The sequence below is a fragment of the Apteryx mantelli genome, chromosome 14 (assembly GCF_036417845.1).
Source record: "Apteryx mantelli isolate bAptMan1 chromosome 14, bAptMan1.hap1, whole genome shotgun sequence".
Taxonomy (NCBI): domain Eukaryota; kingdom Metazoa; phylum Chordata; class Aves; order Apterygiformes; family Apterygidae; genus Apteryx; species Apteryx mantelli.
In genome coordinates this window covers 15,697,796-15,708,268 of record NC_089991.1, presented here as the reverse complement: position 1 = coordinate 15,708,268, position 10,473 = coordinate 15,697,796, and positions in this window count along the sequence as shown.

The window sequence follows — 10,473 nt, the reverse complement described above, 5'->3', positions numbered from 1 at the left end:
ATCCACACAGGGAACCGCAGCCGGCGTCTCACACACCTGTTAGCATTTTCCTCCCTCTTGCTCCCTGCTCTCAAACCACCCTGAAATACTCTCAGCACCAAAACTCACGAAGATTACTTACCAGACTCAGAGAAGCCCTCAGGAGCCCTGGAACGCACAAACTCTAAAACAGCATATTCATTCCCTAAGATATCCGTTAAGAGTCATGCTTTTTATAGCAAAAACAGTATTTTGAGCACTTAAAAGTTGCAGGTAAGTCTCTGCTGAAATCCCAACAGCCTCAGTAGTCACTCAACTTACCCCAGCACAGCAGCAAGAGCATACCAAAAATGTAAGATTTCACGTGTCAGCAGCCAAGTCACTTTACAATTTGGCAAAGAGTAGAAATCAGAAGTATCAAAAGATCAGAAAAAGAGATTCCTCAAGTCTTCTTTAAGTAGAGGGCTTAAACCCTGCCTTACATTTCACAACGTTAAGTCCATACTTAAATGCCGTAATTAAGTGCCTGCCTCTAAGCAGGCATGGAGATTTTCCTTGAAACTTTCTCAGGAGAGAGTAACTTACCATTAAAGAAGACACAAGAAACAGCTACAGCAGTTCCAAGCATAATCCAGAAGGAATTCTAACTGCACGCAAACAAAACGGCGAATAAAAGCGAAGAAATGACGAACCTCGAGCAGCTTCCTCAGGTCCGTCAAGCCGCCGCGTTCCGCGAAGCCGGCGCCCGCTGGGCGGCGCCATTTTGAATTCCAGAAGGATCGGCGGCCATTTGCCGCGCGCAGCTCCGCCTCGGGGCAGGGTGGCCGCACTACAACTGCCGCCCCGCTGAGGAGAAGCTCAAACCTGCGGATCCCAGGTGCGTGAGTTTTTCGCTTTCTGCTTTCACATTCCTTCCATGCTGACAGCTGTGGTGCGCATTATGGGGTTTCATTCCTGGAAGAGGAAAACAAAAGAAAAAATAACCAAAACTTGTGGAGTTCATCTTTTTTTTTTTTCACTAACTAGTTGCTGTTACACAATTTAAGGGGATGCTGTAGAGCAGACTTAGGCCTCAGGCTCAAGGATTGGTTTAAACAAAAAAATAGCTGCATGTGAGGAAATAATTACAACAGACAACTTGAGTAGTGTTTATGACATTAAAGTCTGGCCAGCAAGAAACAGGTGGTGTGTTTCTTATTTAAACATTTTCTCATAATGCTGGAAGCCCAAATGAAACAGTTCACTTAGTGCTCGAGAACTAGAAAATGAGACTGTCGACTCAGAAGGTTACTCTAACCAATTTAATTTCTGTATGTAAACTGGGCAATAGGGAGTAAACAAGAAGTCTTCAGTGCAGAATTAAAATGAACTTTTTGAAATTATGTGAGTTTTAAAGCTCCAGCTATTCTAGTCACAAGAGGGTGTATTGGATGCCTTGCTCTAGAAGAGGTGACACTGACAGCAGTGCAGTTTTAAATCAGAGAACCCTTATGCAGGTGATGCTTTAGAAGGACAATGATGAACTACAGCTGCGACTGAAGATATTAAAAGCCAACTGGTGCCCGATTCATGAAGTGTTTTATAGCCCAGCCAAAACAGTCAAGATCCTGGAAATGTCCCTGTTCTGCACTGAGCTGAAGTTTTTCATACAGAACAAAAGCAAAATCACCATAATGGCTGCTGGAGATGGAAGTACAAGTGAAGACTGAAGCACAAAGTGTTCTCCTGGCTCCAGTGATCTCCAGCCCTGAGTTATACAACACATGGTCTTAACACTCATTCCACCACATCCTGAAGTGAATGATTTAATTACTGCCAGGGTCCTTGATAGGGGTTTGGAGCCCTTCTTCTGTTCCTAACCATTGCCTCTGTAGGTAAATATTCATAAGTGAATACAGGAGCATGTCTCTCATATCAAAACTGCTGCAGTGACTAGGGTTATATTAGGACAGTACTGAAGTCAGTAGGGGTTACTTATATGCAGTGGAGAGAAATGCAAAGCCTCAGAGGCCTGCTAAGCAGTCTCTGAAAATCAGATGGAGAATTTTTGTAATAAAACTGTTATATTGTATTTATGCCTGCTGTCTCTATCTGCCATAATCCAGTCCACTAGCTCTCCTTTCTCAAACCATGTTTATGGATTTTGAAAATGAGTCATCTTTTGGGTTGTATAGGATTAAGAAACTTTCCCTCTCCTTTCACATGATCCAGATAAATGATAGCAACTTTCTCTGTCCTGCCTACTCAAAGCCGCCAAGCACATTTATCTTGACTAATCTTTTTTCCAGGATCCATGCTGACTATCCCTTAAGCAATTACATATATCTAAATGTTCTGTGTGCATAATTGCTCTCCATGTATTTTCTGCTACTGAGATCAGATTTACAAGCCTGCGGTGTTCTCATTTTTCCTCCAGTCATTCCACTTCTATTAGATGCTCACTGGTGCCTGATACCACACTTTGTCTTTTAATAAATTATCAGTTAAATATATACTTTTTAAAGATAATGTCAAAATGACCACCAGTAAGACTCAAGAAAGGAAACATAAGATACCTCTCTGCTCTCTCACCAAGCCTAGAGGATTTTCCTCTCATGAAGGCCTGACAGTTTGGAAAAGCCAAGCTGAAAGTGCCTGTCTTAACACTTACCATGCCAGAGAGCAGCAGGAGAGACTGCCTCGCCAGGCTCACCCCACCTGGCAGGTGAGCTGGGGGCCAGGTGGCCAGTCAGCAGCCAGGCCAGGCTCCTCCTCCACCAGCCCACAGTCCCTCCGTACCTGACAAGGAGAGCAGAGCCTGGCAACAGCCTGGCAGCCCGACCAGCACAGGGTGAGAAGGCCAGCCCGAGGCCAAGTCAGGAAGTCATGTCAGCTGAGTACGAGGCCAGGGCAGGCATAGGAACACCATCGCTCAGGCAAAGGCCAAGGACCTGAGCTAAATGCTGCTTCCCGGGCCAGGGGAAGGGCCTGGCAAGGCTTTCCACAGCTCTTTCTCACAGAGCTGTGTCCCGGCAGTCTGGTCCCAGGGAGCTCTGCAGCACGTCAGGGCTGATCCTGCCTCACAGCCAAACTCTGCCTGGGCAGGGGGAAAGGGGCTGCAGGGCTTGCGGTGCCTTCAGGGCCCTGACGTCTGTCTGCAGTACACCCTTGTCTGCAAAATCTGAGCCTCTTGCCTCACTGGTAACTACATTCCCCTGCACTCTTCATATCTGTGCAGTATTTCTTTTTGTTTTCTGTATTGTCCCTTGTAGTTACTGCCCTACTCTTAGCCTTTTTCATTCTCTCTCACCCCTCCTCACTGGATGTCCTCTTCAAAAATCAAACAAAAAAGAGCCCAGTCATAGTCTGAGATCTGAAACTAAACCAAATCCACATGCGTTACCTCAGAGACAGGAGGAAAGAAAGGGTCCCTTGCTCTGTACAGTCTGTGAGGGGCCCAGGCCCAGCATTTCCAAGGGTTTAGGAGGTCCCCTCCTTTTGTCTGGACCTTGTGATTATAACTTGCTCTCTTCTTTTATCTCTCCCTAGTTTAATATTGACCTCCACTGAAGTGAAGCCTCTAGGTCTGTGAGGTATGCAGGCACTTACCAGGAAGCCCCTGTGGTCACAGTTAGATGAGGTTTCTAGAAGCTGTACTTTCTCCTGATAAAATAAACTAGAGGAGTTCTCTGCAGGAGGGAGGAAGACATTGTGCAAAGCTCCCCATTTAATTGCAATGAATAGAGAAAGAATAGAGGAGGTGTCAGAAGTACAAAGGTTCAACTATGGATTACACATCCAATTCACATTGACTGGATACATAATACTCTTTTAGTGCCTTTGAAAACAGGTTGAGGTGAACAGTACCCTCATGAAGTACACAGGCCTTGCATAAATGAGACAAGCACTGCAGATTGGTTAGAGACTTAGTATGTATGATGGGTATTTACATATTCTGCTCAGTGCCTGGCTTCCAACAGCCTTGAAACACCTTTGTAAAATAAAACTGTATAATGTGTTGAACATTGCTTACATCTCAATAAAATGAAGTATCTTTCTAAGGCAGAGGTCTTCTCTTACAGTAGGGTTGTTTGCATCTTGTTTTCATGAAAAGATAAGATGAATATTATGTATATTGATATTTTGGATGCTGAGTTAAGCATATCTTCATATCTATGCTAATGTTATTTTGCTTCTTTTGGGATATAGGACTTTGTTTACTGATACTGGTTGTCTTGTACTCTCACTGTGTCTCTTTATGCCTTTTTTTCTTCTTAGTACTGTTGCATTTGTGTATCACTGTCATCAGTGTACACAGTTGCATTTGCTTTGGAACTAAGTATCTAATAAAGACTTGAAACAGTCATGTACAGGCTTGGTTCCTATTTATTTTTCCTTTAGCTGATCAGAGAAAGTATAGTCCCCCAAAGTTCAGGAAGAATGGTGCTCTAGTCTTCACAGAAGAATGTCTGGAGTCACTGCTTCACCTAAGTGAAATAAGCAGCTCTTCTTAATGCCTTTTTGATGTTTAAATACTTGAGAGGGGATAAAACACCTTCTTTTGTCTCCTGCTTGTCTTTGTGTGACTGTATTGCTTCTTCTTGTAAATAATAGTTTGCAAGACTATTAATTTATAATAGATAAATAGATAAAATATTTCAGGAAAATATTTAGTCCATCTTGTAGAGGAACATTTTTTGCTTTCCTCTGTACCCTTCCTTCTTTTCACAAAGTCTTCCCTTCCTACTCTTTTCCTGTGGAAATAGAACATGGACAAAATAAAGCCTCCTTGTATACAAGGGCATGTTTGTTAATTTTCAGTTTTTCAGACCTACACCTATCTTTTGAAGCTCCACTGTTACAAAGCATGTGCTACACAAACTATTTCTTTTCCCACTCCTGCTTGAATACTGAAATATGTAATTCATCTTGACCTTGTGCCTTGTCAGCTTTTAATAGTTCTAATTGCCTGTCTGCTCCAGCATAATCATAAAACCTTTTAACATCTCACTTACTCCAGTTTCCAGAATTTGACCTTCTTCAGCCTGTCTCATGAATAATGGCACAAAGAAATGCATTTAGATTCCTGGCAGAATCAGCATCATTCATCTTCCTCTTTCCTTACTGATTCCCCCTCCCTCCCCCCCCCCCCAGCTGTTTTCTGCTTATAAATACAAAATAATGTTTCACTTATTTCTATGTTTTCTTAGTTCTCTTCACCTTTTTCTGTCATAGGATCATAGGATAATTCAGGTTGGAAGGGACCTACCTCAGGAGATCTCCAGTCGAGTCTCCTGCTCAGTCCAGGGTCAGCTCTGAGGTCAGACCAGGTTGCTCAGGGTTTTATCTAGTCTGGTCTTGAAAACCTCCAAGGACAGAGACTGCACAACCTCTCCGGGAAACCTGTTCTACTGCCTGACTGTCCCCAGGAGGTCAAAGTCTTTCCTTATTTCCAGTCTGAACCTCATGTTTCAAGTTATGCCTGTTGTCTCTCATCCTCCCACCAGGCACTACTGTGAAAATGACATCTTCTTGATGACCTCCACATAGGTACTGGCAGGCTGCTATTCAGACCCCCCAAAGCCGATAGTGCACTCTGTCACTCCCCCAGATCATTGATTGACCCAAGTTACTATTTTCAGCTGTTTCAATTATTCCACTTTCCTTACAGTAGAAATGGTGTAGTTAGTGTTTTCCTTCCAATATTTGACTCATGGATGGAGTTTGCCTCAGAGCTGATCTCAGGGCTATTGTTGAATTAATTGAACCTATATAGGATATTTCTGCTACCGTTTAGATCTCCTGACCCAACAGAACTAAGTGGCTAGGAGTGGTATACAGATCCAAGCTTTTTTACTGATTCTTTCCCTTGATTCCTAGTAAGCATTTCTCCATACCTTATTTGCCCATCCATCATTCAAGGCTTTGCAAAACCACTGTCCTGATTTTTCAAGATTCTGTTGACTCAGAATTGTGAGTGCGCTCACTGTTAGATGATAATCAGTAATTCTGAAAATAAGGCCATACATTTCTTGATTTAAAAATAAAAATACAAAGCACTGGTTGAATCAAAAGGCAAGAACAGAATTGGGTATTTCGAATTATAAAGTATAGGACTGTTCTGGAAGCTTCCCACAAAGACAGCAGCAACAAGTACTTAGCCTTTTACCTTTATCAAACACAGCAGGAAAAGAAAAAAAATTATAATGAGGATCAGAAAATAGGAGCAATTAAAATTCCTACTGATGACAAAAAAGGTGTATTTGCTGGAGAACAGATAGAGAGAGGAGGAAGATACCAGGAGGTCAGAAGAAGTTTTCATATACAAACAGCACTTTAAAGAACATGGGCCCTGGAGATTCAAAAAAGCTCCTTCTGGACACATGGGCCAAGTGTGTCATTTCTGCCCTTTGGCAATGGGCCAACTTGACTAAGCACCTGTAATTGCAATTGCTAACTATGGAAGTGAGCTGTTCACTTAGCTCAAATGGTAGAAGAGTGTGCTTTGGTACAAGACATCCAGACACAGACCTTTTCGTATAAACTGTTCCTCCAATTTCCCTGTCATGCTGTATTTTATAGTAAGAGCTGTGTGAATTATTATTTTTCCTAGATTTCTTTAAAGTAAAATCTACATGCCATATGCTATCACGTGTTTAGCCCCTCCTTTGGCTTTTGTCAAGGACACAACAATCCCATACAGTTCAGTGCAAGTCCTCTCTGCATATACTCTTAATAGTGCAGAATTTTCACTGGTGCTGGGGTAGGAGCAGTGCTGTTGGGGTCTGATCCCCCTGCGATTACATCCACTGTGATCGCTAACAGTTCCTAGACCACATTAAAAATATTTGAAACTTAATTGCTTCACTCTGATATGAATTACAGTAACTCCAACGGAGTGCTATCAAACTACACTGTTAAAATACATGTGAGATGACAATCTGTATCCTTATTTACCCCTCATCAAGGTATTCTCAAGCACTGATGTTTCAAAGTTATATGCCTGTGCTTAAATGTAAGCATGGTAAGGAACCCTGCTGAAGTCAATGGAACATTAAGCACAGGCAGAAATCTTTGCTGTGATAGTGTTTTTAATGTAATTCTAATCCCCTCAGTCTACACATTCTTTCTGTAACTATTAAGTACAATTTTTCATGCTGACAAGTGCCCTATAACATTACACAGCAGTCATTATTTTGGAAGCTAGTGTCACAAAACAGCCAATCATACTTGAGAGCCCTTTCTCAGGTTATAAAGAAGCCATCTCAGACAGAAGCCTCATTTCTCTAAGGTTTTAATTAAATACAAATTCAGGTAAATACAAGTTATAAAGTAAACAAATGACACTGCAAAGCCACAAGTTCCTCCAGCCCAAGGCTACAACTCAAGGTCCCTTAAGATAGTGCTAAGCTTACCATTCATTTTATCTCTGAACTCCAAAATCTCATCAAAGGCAGTGTATATAGAAGGAGGCTATATATTACCATCTTATTATGCAGTTCATTTCAGCTCCTCTTATACCCTAATCCCTAGATGTTTAAGAATTTTTATATGTGAGAGTGGCTGGTTGTAAAGTTAACACATTAAACCATAACACACATAGCTTAAATAAAGGTGTGCCACTTGGGGGGGGGGGGGGGAGTCCAGATTTCATTTAGTTATAGAGAATGTGGAAACAGAATGGTTAAAAACTTGGATAATTTACGTCACTAGTGTGTTAATATAAATCAACCTTATGTAAATCTAGGTCAGAATTGACTGGTATCATTTGAAATTAAATACATCTGACAAGAATGCACAGGTCTGTCACAGTTCACTCAACTAATGTGTTTTCTCATTTCATTTAGGAAGTAAATTAGATTTAAATTGTCCCTTTTGGCTTGTAATTGCAGCCAACACTCAAAGAGAAAAAAATTCCAAAACAAAATGAAATACTGATGTGAAGCTTTGATTTTTGTTTCCCTCTTCCCTCCCTCTCCAGCCCCAGCATGATATATACAGAAAACACGTCCATCCTCATGGCACTGCAGCTGTGGTTCCTACCCCTATCACCTGTCATCCAAGTCCCCCCAGGTACACCAGCACAGATGTGAGCATCCACTCCTCCCCTTGCACCCCACTGAGTGCCTGACCTGCTCTTCTGCTACTCTCGGAGATGCCCTACTGGCACTGGGTCGCCCACGGAGCTCCTAAAAGGAGACTGGGACCTAAGGGTACATTAAGGTGGTCTGGAGGAGCAGTTAGCATGCTGCAATGCATGCTGTCCACACACAGGATACTTTCTGAGCCTCCTAAATAGATGTGCACCCTGCCAAACACAGTGGGAAAAAAATCCCCTGTAACAGGCTTAGTTATTGCTTGTGAGATCACCCACAGAAAAACTGGCATAAGCCAATTGTCTTAATTCAAGTATACTTTTTCACCTCTCCCGTGTAGAGGCCGATGAATTCAGATACATACGTATGTGTGTCTGAAGTTAGTGCAGGTGAGTGGTGCCATGCAAGGCTGAGTGAGTGATCTCAACCCTTTCCAAAGTTTAACACTGTCCTTGAACTGTACACACAGAACAGCTTCATTCATAGGAATTATTTTTCATTAACTTTTTCTGTGAATAGGTATGAAAAAATGAACACACAACTACTCAAGCAAAGAAACTCTGGACAGCAAGATGGCAGTGGATTTTATGAAGTGGTCTGCTCATTGTACTTCACAGAATTTGAGATGTTCTCTGAGAGGTCGACCTCTCATTATAAAATACACACAGTAAAATCCCCAAACTCACTGCTTCATTTACAGTCCCTGTGTTTCACCACAGTGTTTTAAATGCATCTTCTCAAAGGAAGATAATGGGTTAATGATGGGTTAACCACTGGCATGGTAGCATCCTAACCTATCTGTAGCTTTAAAAATCAGTATATTAGTTTTGAGTGGACTACAGAACAATTGTAGCCTACTGGAGGGATCTGGATTGCACAGTGTTGTATTCCTATCATCTTTGCACATGGATGCAGCACTCAGAGCAAATTGCTTCTGCCTTCCTTCAGCTATAGTAATTAAATACAGAACTGACAGATGCACCGATCACTTGGACAGATCCTCTTCCAAGCAGCAGACACAAGAAGATGGCAAAAATGCCAATCTGCCATTTTATATGTTACATTTCTTTTTTGTGCGATGAGAAATGTCATCAACTTTTGACATTGTTGTTTTATTTAGAATCTACTGTATAACATACAGTAAGAAATAAGAGAAGCTAAAAGATAATTTTGAGCAGAAATTGGATGTTTCCCTAGAGACTTTGACATGTTCTCAAAAATGTGGCTCCTAATAATCAACAGGATTTCATACATCAAGTCTGATTTTCCCATTTTATTTTCACCCCATACATTCTGCATCCCAGAGTACTAAAGCAGACTTAGAGCTATGATATCATCAATTGTATTTTCCTTTCAGCATCTATCAGAGAATTTATTCAATTTTGGAATTTAATAGAATCTAGAACTCTAGAATCTGAAGCTAAGAAGTTTGATGCATATATTTACCTTTTGCTTTTGGAATCTGTTTGCAAAATCCTTAGTCTATTAGCAAATAGAGAACTTGAAACTGCAAGGAGGCTGTTTAAACCTCTTTGAAAAAAAACTGACAATGATCTGTTTTATAAATCTGCTGGTCACGAAAATCCAGCTGTGCACAAAAGCCCTTGGAGATTACTTCTGCTACAGAACTGCTACTGACAGGCAAACACTTCTATACTTCAGTGCTTCCCTAAACAGCCAAGAAATTTCCTCAAAGGCTCCCTCCTGAAAAATGTCAGATTTTTATTGAACTCACAGTAGCCCAGCTTTCTGGGAAATTGGTAGTAGATATTGCTTCATGGCTTTAAGTCCACTAGTCTAATCAGAAGTCTGTACCTTTACTTGATGGCTTTTCAGTTTATCGTCAGTTATGTGCGGTGAAGCATGCCATTTTTGGAACTGATCCACATTTAAGTTTCTTACAGCAAACTTTAACAGCAAAATGGAGTCAAGTGAGAGAATGACAACTTTGTGAAGCGGACAACCTTTTTGCTGTATTTCAGCCCAGCAATCCACCAGAAGGGGCTTTGGACAGAATTTAAAAACAGAACTGTGCCATTGTTTGAACAATGTAACATGAAACTTCCCTGTGCACAAAAACTAATAGACATCACTGATATGAAGCCTTGGTAATAAAAATAGCTTTAAAAGTGAGAAAAAGGCCACAACAGCAGTCAGCAAGTTACTTCTTTATTGAAATGGAATAAATAGGTTGTATTATTATTATTTTTTAATTCTAATACTACAGTTCCCTAGAAGAACAGTTGAGACAGTGAAAAGAACTGAAATTATTTCTTTTAAAATGCTAAGTTCAATTTTCTTTATTTTAAATTTTATTTTATTTAGGGACAAATCTTTATGGTCTTAATCTCATCTTTATGTAGAAATAAGTCAGAAAGGGACAGGTGATACCAGAAACTTAATTTCATTCATGAAAAAT